Below are 10144 nucleotides of genomic sequence, written 5' to 3' on the forward strand. Positions count from 1 at the left end.
GTATACCAAGAAGTGGGATTTCTGAGTCAGTTATATGGATATTTTATTTGCATTTGCTGAAGAACTACCAAAACTGATTTCCACAGTGGCTGTATCATTCTACAGTGCCACCAGCTATATATAAAATCTCATTTCTCTACAAATTCTCCAACACTTTTTATTACTGCTTCTTTTTAAATTTAGCCACCTTAGTAGTATGAAGTGGTAATTCATTGTGGTTTTGATTTGCATTTTCCTGATGACCAATGATGTTGAGCATCTTTTCATGTTCTTATTAGCCCATTCTTATTCTTTTTAAAGAATTATCCACACAAATCCTTTGCTCATTCTTTAACTGGTTATTTATCTTTTTACTGTTAAGCTGTATTTGTTCTTTCTATATTGTGGCTATTAAACCCATATCAGATATAAGGTTCACATTTATTTTCTCTTATTCTATAGTTGGTCTTTTCACTTTGTTGAAAGTGTCCTTTGATTTAGAGAAGTTATTAATTTTGACAACATTCATTTGCTATATCTTTTCTTTTATTGCTCATGCTTTTGATGTCTTGTCTAAGATAAGATAAGTCTAAGAAATCCAAGGTTGTGAAGGCTACCCTTATGTTTTCATCTAGGAGTTTTGAGGTTTTAACTCTTATGTTTGGATCATTGATTTATTATCGTTAATACTGGAATGTTTGTTTATGGCATGAGCTACATGTCTAGTTTCATTATTTTGTGTATAGATATTCAGTTTCCTACCATTTTTTGAAGAAAACATTCTTTTCCCCATTAATATACTTTTTAGTTTTTACTTTATCAAAAATCAGTTGGGAATAGATATGTGGAATTATTTCTGAACTCTTTTAACCTTAAGAATAACTTAATTCTTACTTTTACTCTGAGAGACTGCTCCTGAGCTTAGTCTTCTAGTGCCTGATAAATAACACATGCTGTACAGTAAACCAGTTAATTAAAGTTGAAGAAATAAGAATTACCAGTCCTTTCTCATCAGCAGCTCCCAACCCCAAACATAGCTTCTAAAATCACACATAAAAAAATTCAGAATCACACTTTTATTCTCTGGGGAAGACATTTGGGGAAGAGATACTAAGGTGGATGCTTAAATGATTCAAGACAGTTCGGTGAATGGGTTAGGCTTCAGGCTACTTGGTTTTCAGTTTCAGAAACCAAGCTCTAGCAAAAATTAAAGTGTGCCATGACTAGAAATAATTGCTAAATAACTCCTCTCATTTAGGAGATGACAAAAGCACATTCAGAGTCATTAAGTCATTTTCCACAGGCCCACAACTGGCTGGAATGCAGGAGATCTGACATGGGATCACTAGCCAGTCCATTGAAAAATACCAACTGTAGTCAATACTAAGATGCCTTGTAGTTTATAAATATCTCATTTTATCTTAGCTTTTCAAGGTTGCTGTTACAAATACCACAAATTGGTCTGGCTTAAACAGCAGGAAATTTTTGACTCGTGGTTTCAGAAGTAAGAAGGCTTGTTTCCTCCTGAGTTCAGCAGTATTCTGGTTGGCTGGCTGGCAATATTGGTGTTTCTTGACTTTCCTGTCACATGGTAAAGTTCTGTTGCCTTCCAGCTTCCAGTTCCTCCTCGTAATTTTCTCTCACTGTATCTGAAATTCTTCTGATTTGTAAATGACTCCAGTAGCCACACCTTAACTAAAATGACATCGTCAAGAGAGCTCATTTATAATTGGTTCACAATCACAGGAATGAAGATAAATATCAAGGACATGTCTAAATTGGGGTACATAATTAAATCCACAAACATTCCTTATGTTTATTCATACTAAAAATAATCTTCTGCAGTAGTTAAGCAACCAAATAAATACGAAGCAGAGCTTAGTAGGTTTACAATACAAGTGTTCTCAGTACAAGTATCTTCTGTTTTCCAGCAAGATTCCCTTCACTAAAGCTGTTCTCAAACACAGGGCCATGGAAATCAGAGATAAGTCAACAAACTTATTTTTACCTACAGTTTTGGTTTGAGGTCTGTTTGAGTTTTTTTTTCATTTAATGTTTTTTGTTTATTTGTGTTATATTTCTCTTATATTTAAGACAAAAAGGGAAATAATTATTTCTCTTCCCTTCTGCAGAGTAAATTGAAAATTAAGAACAACAGAATAAATTTTAACTTCCCTATGAAAAGTTAATCCAAGTTGGCCTAGGACCATGTTTCATAACTTTGTATCACTATTCCTCCCAAGAAGGGCCACCTGGCAATATTTATCCAATATTTAGTAATTTACAACTCTTCTTTACATATACTGGACACTGTGCTTAGTTCTGGATATATGAAATCATGTTTCCATCTGCAAGATATCTACATCCTTAATTTTACATTTGAAGAGCGACATCTTGTTTTTACAAAGTTTCCTTATTCTCCTGGCATTCAAGGAAAGCTCTTTCATAAAATTAGATGGATACAAGATTAAGCAAGGGATGTCAGAGACTAAGTTCCTGTGATACCACATTAAAACCTCAAAATGTCCAGGTTATAATAAATGTTTGTGAAACAAACAAAGAAATAAAGTGAAGGCCTGGGCAAAGAAGAAGATTAAAACATTGAAATCTATCAGTAAGATGGAGAACCAGCAAGATTGTGGTGGAGCAAGGAGCTCCTAGATTCAACTCCTGCTACAGGGCAGTTAGGAAACACCCAGGACTATCTGATGCTAGCTGAAGCACCTGTTTGGGGGCATCAGGAGACCAGAAGAGCATCCTGGAACATCTTTGAAGGAATGGAAGGAGGAGACTGCACATCTGCAGAGAAGATTCATAAGGAGAGAGCTCCACACCACAAAGACTGGTGCCCACCCTCCATTGGAGACACAAGCCACCATAGGAGCTGCTCCATGGTTGGAATTGAAAGCTTCACTTCCCAAAAACAGGGGAGGAAGAGACAGCTGGGCACCAACTTCAGCTACTGATGAGTAAATTCAACAGGCTAAAGCACAATCCTAAGAACAGCTAAAGTTTGAACCTGTCCAAGTCAGAAAGAGGCTGGTAGCCACCACCTTAACTCTGCAGCAGGAATGAGGGGAAGCGGAGCAGACTGAAAATCACAGTGCTGGTGGGGACTGCTTCCTTCCATCCAGGTCAGATTGCAGCTCTAGCCTAGGCCACAGCCCCACCTCCAGCACTCCAGCAGGGAGGAACGTAAGAGGACCAGTGCCAGCCTCTCTGGGAAATTACTGGCCAAGCCACAAGGTCAGTAATTATCCTATTCTCACAGTGGAAGCTGCCCCAGGAGATGCTCTGTGACTGGAATTGGAAGCTCCACTTCACGAAAAAAGGGGAGCTGAAGATGCTTGGCTACGGATTTTGGCTACTGATTAGTAGATTCAGCTCACTAAGGTATAAACCTGGGAAAAGCTAGGGTGTGAATCTGTCCAAGTCAGAAAGAGGCCGGTGGCCACTATTTTGACTCCACCCCCAGCCTGAGTGGAAGCCGGGCTGACTGAAAATCACAGTGATGATAGGAACCAGTTTCTTTCACCCAGATCAGTCTGCAGACCTATACTAGACTTTGTCCCCACCTCTGGCAGGGAGGAGGCTGGCAGGCCTTGCACCAGCTTATCCAGGTAACTGCAGGTACCTTTGACTGGCACAGACTGAATAATTGGAAGTCTGCAGGGGCAACTGTGGTCATCTTGGACCTGCACTGCATAGATTGATGCCCACATTTGCATCTCCATCCCTGCCCCAGGTAGGAGAGAAAGAGGCATGAAGCTTCGTCAGTGTCTCTGGGCAACGACATTCTAGGCCTGCATGACTTGGATTATTCTGCATACCTGTGAGTTTGTCCCTACCCTTGGCAAAGGGGAAAATTGGGAGAAGCTTCATCAGTCCCTGGGGCAATGAGGTAGCTTGAGTCTCCACACCTTCTAGCACCAACTGCATCCTTGACTCCTACTGCACAGTCAGCAAGGGAGAAAGGGCAGGAAGCATTAAATTAAAGAGAAAAACTGCACCCAGAATAAAAACTTTAGTAAGCCAGATGCCAAGACTCCAACCAAAAATTACAATCCACACCAAGACACAGGAGGATATGACCCAGTTAAAGGAACAAGATAAACCTCCAGATGGCATAAAGGAGTTGAGACAACTAATCATATGTGTTCAAACAAATCTCCTTAATAAATTCAATGAGATGGTTAAAGAGATTAAGGATATCAAGGAGATACTCGATGACCACAAAGAAGAATTTGAAAGCATACATAGAAAAATAGCAGATCTTATGGAAATGAAAGGTGCAATAATGAAATTTAAAAAACATTGGTATATAACAGCAGATTTGAGGAGGCAGAAGAAAGGATTGGTGAGCTTGAAGAAATGCCCTTTGAAAGTGAACATACAAAAGAACACATGAAGAAAAGAAAGCAAAAAATTGAACAAGGTTGCAGGGAACTAAATGACAGCAAAATGCATGAAAACTAAGTGTCATGGGTGTCCCAAAAGGAGAAGAAAAGGAAAAAGGGGCAGAAGGAATATTTGAAAAAATAATGGTCAAAAATTTCCCAACCCTATTGAAGGACATAGATATCCATGTCCAAGAGGTGCAATGTACTCTCGTCTGAAAATATCTGTGTAGACCGATTCCAAGATGCATACTAATCAGAATATCAAGTACCAAAAACAAAGAGAGAATTCTGAGAACAGCAAGAGAAAAGCAATGCATCACATATAAGGAATACCCAATAAGATTAAGTGCTGATTTCTCACCAGAAACCATGGAGCAAGAAGACACTGGTCTGATATATTTAAGATACTACAAGAGAAAAACTTCCAACCAAGGATCTTTTATCCAGTGAAATTGTCTTTCAAAAATGAGGGCAAGAATGGAATATTGACAGATAAACAGAGACTGAGAGAATTTCTAAGCAAGAGACTAGATTTTCAGGAAATACTAAAAGGTGTGCTAGAGCATGAAAAGAAAAGACAGGAGAGAGGGGCCTGGAGTAGCGTCTAGAAATGAAGATTATATCAATAAAAGTAACTAAAAGTGTCAAAAGAGAGGTGAAAATAAAATATGACAGATAAAACTCAACTAGTCAAGAATAAACTTAATCAATGATGTAAAGCACTTGTATTCAAAAAACTGCAACTCAATGTTAAAAGAAATTTTAAAAAGTCCTAAATAACTGGAAAAACAGTCCATTATTATGGATTGGAAGGCTAAATATCATTAAGATATCAACTCTACTCAAATTGATATACAGATTCAATGCAATCCTGATAAAAATAACACCAGCATTAAAAAAAAATGAAAATATTATTATCAAATTTATTTGGAAGGGTATGGGGTCCTGAATAGCCAGATCCATCAGAAAAAGGAAAAGCAAACGCTCCTCTCCAGACTTTAAATCATATTACCCAGTTATAGTGGTAAAAACAGCATGGTACTGGCATAATGACTGACATATAGTCCAATGGAACCAAATTCATGGTTTAGAAACAGACTCTCACAGGTATGGTCAAGTGATCTTTCACTAGCCTGTCAGACTCACACAGCTCAGGCAGAAAAGTCCATTCAACAAATGGTGCTGAAAGAACTGGATATCCATAGCTGAACAAAGGAAAGAGGACACCTATCTCATAATTTATCTAAAAATTAACTAAAAATGAATAAAAAACCTAAAAATAAAAGCAAGAACCATAAAAATCCTTGAAGAAATTGTAGGAAAATAGCATCAAGACCTCGTAGTAGGTCATGGATTCTTAAAGGAGATAAGAGGAAGACAGAGTGGACTACTGATGTTTAATGTATGTAGAAGTTTTAATTAGCTTTACTGTAAAAGTGTGGAAATGTATAGAGTGGATGGTAACACACAGTGAGTAATAACTAGTTTATAAATGGAGATGTGACTGAAAATGGTCGTGTACGTATGTAAATGCCAAATGACAGAGTGCTAGAGAATAATCTAGGAACTGAATAGCACAGTAAACCAAGAGGTGGGTGAGAATTGTGGTTGATGGTACAGATGCAAGAGTGTCCTTTGTGTGCTAGAGCAAATGTACATCCCTAGTGCAGGGTAGTAGGAATGTGGGGAAGTATGGGAAAAATACAACTGGAGTGACCTATGGACTGTAACTAGCAGTAGTAGTAGAATATTCTTGCATCTATGTAAAGGATGTATTGTGTTGATAATGGGACAGTATGTAAAATGTGAGCCAAATGTACACTACGGACATGGTAAAAATCAGATGATATTATCCTATCTATAACAAGTGTTCCATCACAATGTAATGTGTTGATGGAAGGGTGTAGTTTGGGAATTCTGTACATGTGCATGACTGTTTTATAAGTTTACAACTTCTGTCATAAAAAAAAATATGTTTAAAAAGTAATAATAGGGTAGGTTGGGGGAAAAACACATCAAATGAAGATAAGGACTGTAATTAGTAGTGAGATTTTGACAATATTCTTTCAAAATTTATAACAAATGTCTCAGTACAATGCAAGGTGTTGGTGGAGGATTGATGTATGAGACCCTGTATAATGTTATGAATTTTTGCCTTTTAATTTCACAACTTTTAATATACACTTAATTGTTTATGTATGTTCATATAAAAAGATATAAAAATAATAATAGTGTGGGTTGGGGGAAAATACTTTGATTAGTAGTAATATTTTGTCAATGCTCTTTAATCACTAGTTAAAAAGGTTTAACAACAATGCAAGTTATTGGTGGTAGGGTGAGTTATGGGAGTCCTGTACGATAGTATATATGTTTGTTTTGTAAGTTCACAACTGTTACTATACACTTATTGTTAATGTATGTGTATGTATGAGTGATATACTTCAATAAATTAATTTTTAAAAAACTATCAAGAAAGAGGATGAGACCTGGGAAATTCCAGATAACAACTTTGCAAAAAGGTCCTAAATATGCTCAAAGAGCCCACAGAAAGCAGAAACAAGGAACTAAAGAAATAAGGAATATAATAGATGAATACAAAGAAAATATCAATCAAGAGATTAAAATTATGTAAAGAAACCAAATTGTGTTGAAGACAGTTACCGAAATTTAAAATTTCCTAGAGGGATTCAACACAGATTGGAGCTGGCAGAAGAAAAATCAGAGATTTCAGAAGAAAAATCAGAGATTTCAGAAGACAATTGAAATTATGCAACCTGAGAAGCAGAAAGAAGTAAGAAAAGTGAACAGAGCCTAAGAAATGAAAGCAATAGTCTATACAAAAACCTGGAGACAAATGTTTCTAGCTTCTTTTCTTTTGTAATACCCCCAAACTCTAAACAATATTTATTTCCATCATTAGGTGAATGGATAATCAAAGTGTGGAATATCTATCCACATGATGGAATACTACTCAGCAATTAAAAGGAATGGATTTCATTATTTACAATGCTAAGAATGACTTTCAAAATACATATGCTGAATGAAAGAAGGCAGATAATAAGAGTCTATACTGTAAGATTCTATTTATATAAAATCCTGGAAATCATAAATTAATTAGAAAACAAATTAGATAGAAAACAGATTTGTGACTGCTTGGGGTTGAGTGGGAGGGGCTATGGAGGGGTAACACAAATAAGGAAACGTTTTTGTAATATGAATATGCTCATTATCCTGATTTTAATGATGTTTCATGTGTTTATACACATGTCAATACTTATCAAACTGTGCATTCTAAGTATGTGCCTTTTATTGGTTGGGAAACATATTCCAATACGACTGTTAAAAAATCAGAAATAATTATTTCACTATCACTACTTCATATCATATGGTACTGGGATTCTATTCTGCAATTAAGATTTTTAAAAATTAAGAATAAATTAAAATAGTAATATATTAATATAGGTAAAGGCAGGAAAATAGCATCAATGATGAGGATAAATCCAGACTGAAGTTACCATGTGTCTTATTTGGGCAATATGTTCCTGTTGTTACTACTATTCAGAGTGGGAAAAAAAGAAGTAATTCATACCTGGTCTAACTTTCTCTTCTTTCAAGAGAGATTAAGCTTATATTTCTCTTAATGTGGGAACTCAAGTCTGACAACATTTGGGCTCTAGCATATTCTGTTTGTTAAAGGAGACATAGGATAGTACAATTAAGGAGTTATCTACATTAATAGTTCTTTCATGAATATATGTAAAAATAATAAAAAAGAAAAAGCCAAAAAGCACAACTTAACTAAGAAGAGTCTATAAATTGTCTTGCCTGGTTGGTCATTTGTCATATGTGAGCTATGATGTTTCCAAGTTATACAATCTTTTGAGTTTGGAATCTGGCCACCACTTAAATAATAAGTGAAATCAAACATTATTTGTTGTTATAGAGGGAAGAAATTAGCCCAGAAAAGGAGTGGAATTCATCTAACCACAGATGATTCTATGTAGTACACTCCATAGTTTAGCCTATTAACGTTGATCTAAATGCATTAAATCAGAGCTCAACAATGCCAGCAATCCAATCAAGCTCAAGATTATATAAAATATATTTTTCATTAATCAAATGATGTTTAAATTTGTTTTATTTTGTTCTTCACTTCCTTTTTTAAGAGCAGATTGCACTCTTGGATGTATTCCAGTAATTAAAAATATTCAATATCAATCAACTGAATTGTTATTCTTTGATAAAAAGACAAAATTGAGTACAATGTAATATTTTAAAACATACTCTGAAATAATGAAATAGAACATGTATTTTATTTTAAAGAATAAATTAATTTAAATGCATTCTTTTCACTAAAACACTATATACCTGGTTAATCACAAAAATACATTCTAAGGTTTATAAATTGTATTTAATTGTTTAGTTTATATTTTAAGCAAGATGGTCCAATAAATTATGTATTGTGCTATGAAAATATATTATTTTATAGTATATTTTTGTATTTCAATATAAACATAGCTTTCTTTTCATTTACTCAATATTGTGTTAAATTGATAGAGTTTAAAATTTTAACACAACTTTGGATTCCTGGGGTAAAATTCACTTGGTAATGGTGTGCTACTTTCTTATATATTGCTAGATTCTATGTGAAATTATATATAAAGGGCTGTTGTGTCTATGTTCGTGGTGAATATTGTTCTGTACTTCTTTTGTGATATCTCTGGTTATGATAGGATTGTATAAGAATTTATGTAGGATTGATACTTTATATGCCACAAATGTATTACAAAATTTACCAGTAAGTCATCTGGACATTGAATTTCCTTTGAGATGGTCATTAATTATGAATTCAATTTCTTTATTTGGTATAGGGTATTTAGGTATTATATTTTTCTAGAGTTTGGTAATCTGGATGTTTCAAGGAATTTGTCCATTCCATCTAAATTTCCAAAATTATTGGCATAGAGTATTGCATAGTATTCCAATTTTAATGACTATACAGTCTCTAATGGTGTCATTCATTTCCTACTCATTTAGCTTGGTGCTTATCAATTTCATTCATCTTTTTTCCAAGAACCATGTTTTAAATTAATTTATTTTCTCTGTTGATTGTTTCCTGTTCTGTTTATTTCCCTGGTATATTTATTATTTCCCTCCTTTTACTTACATTGGGTTTAATTTTCTCCTCTATTTCTTGCTTCTTATGGTAGATGTTTAGATCCTTAATTTTAGACCTTTTTAAAATTTCTCCTGCTGACATAGTTTTGTGTGGTTTGGAAATCACACTGAATCAAAGAGGCAGTGAAATCATAAACCCTACCATGCACATGTTTGGATTAGGTCTTTCAAGTTTAATCTTCCACACATTTTGTGCTTGTTTCTTTGCCCAGTTTACTTGGGTTTCCCATGCAAATTCTGGGGATTTGGAAGAGTTGATGATAATGTTTTGGGTCTCAGGGCTTCTGCAGCACCATTATTTTCAAAATTCCCCATTTCAATGTCCAGCTCTTCTACTGTTCTAAAGTATATCATCTTTTCCTAACTCACTTTCTGTAGTCAGATCTATAGTGCGGGTGTGCATGGGTAGGTGGTATTTACAGACTCCTCCATGAAAGAAAATAGCACGTATAGTTCTTACTGATACAAGAGCATCTTTCAATAGCAAATTTCTCTTATTTTTATGCCTGTCTTTGGCCATTGTCCAGTACTCTCAAATATGTGCTTATAATAATTTTATGTAGTTTCTACAACTGTTTTCTGTGGGA

The sequence above is a fragment of the Dasypus novemcinctus genome, chromosome 11 (assembly GCF_030445035.2).
Source record: "Dasypus novemcinctus isolate mDasNov1 chromosome 11, mDasNov1.1.hap2, whole genome shotgun sequence".
NCBI classification, from domain to species: Eukaryota; Metazoa; Chordata; class Mammalia; order Cingulata; family Dasypodidae; genus Dasypus; species Dasypus novemcinctus.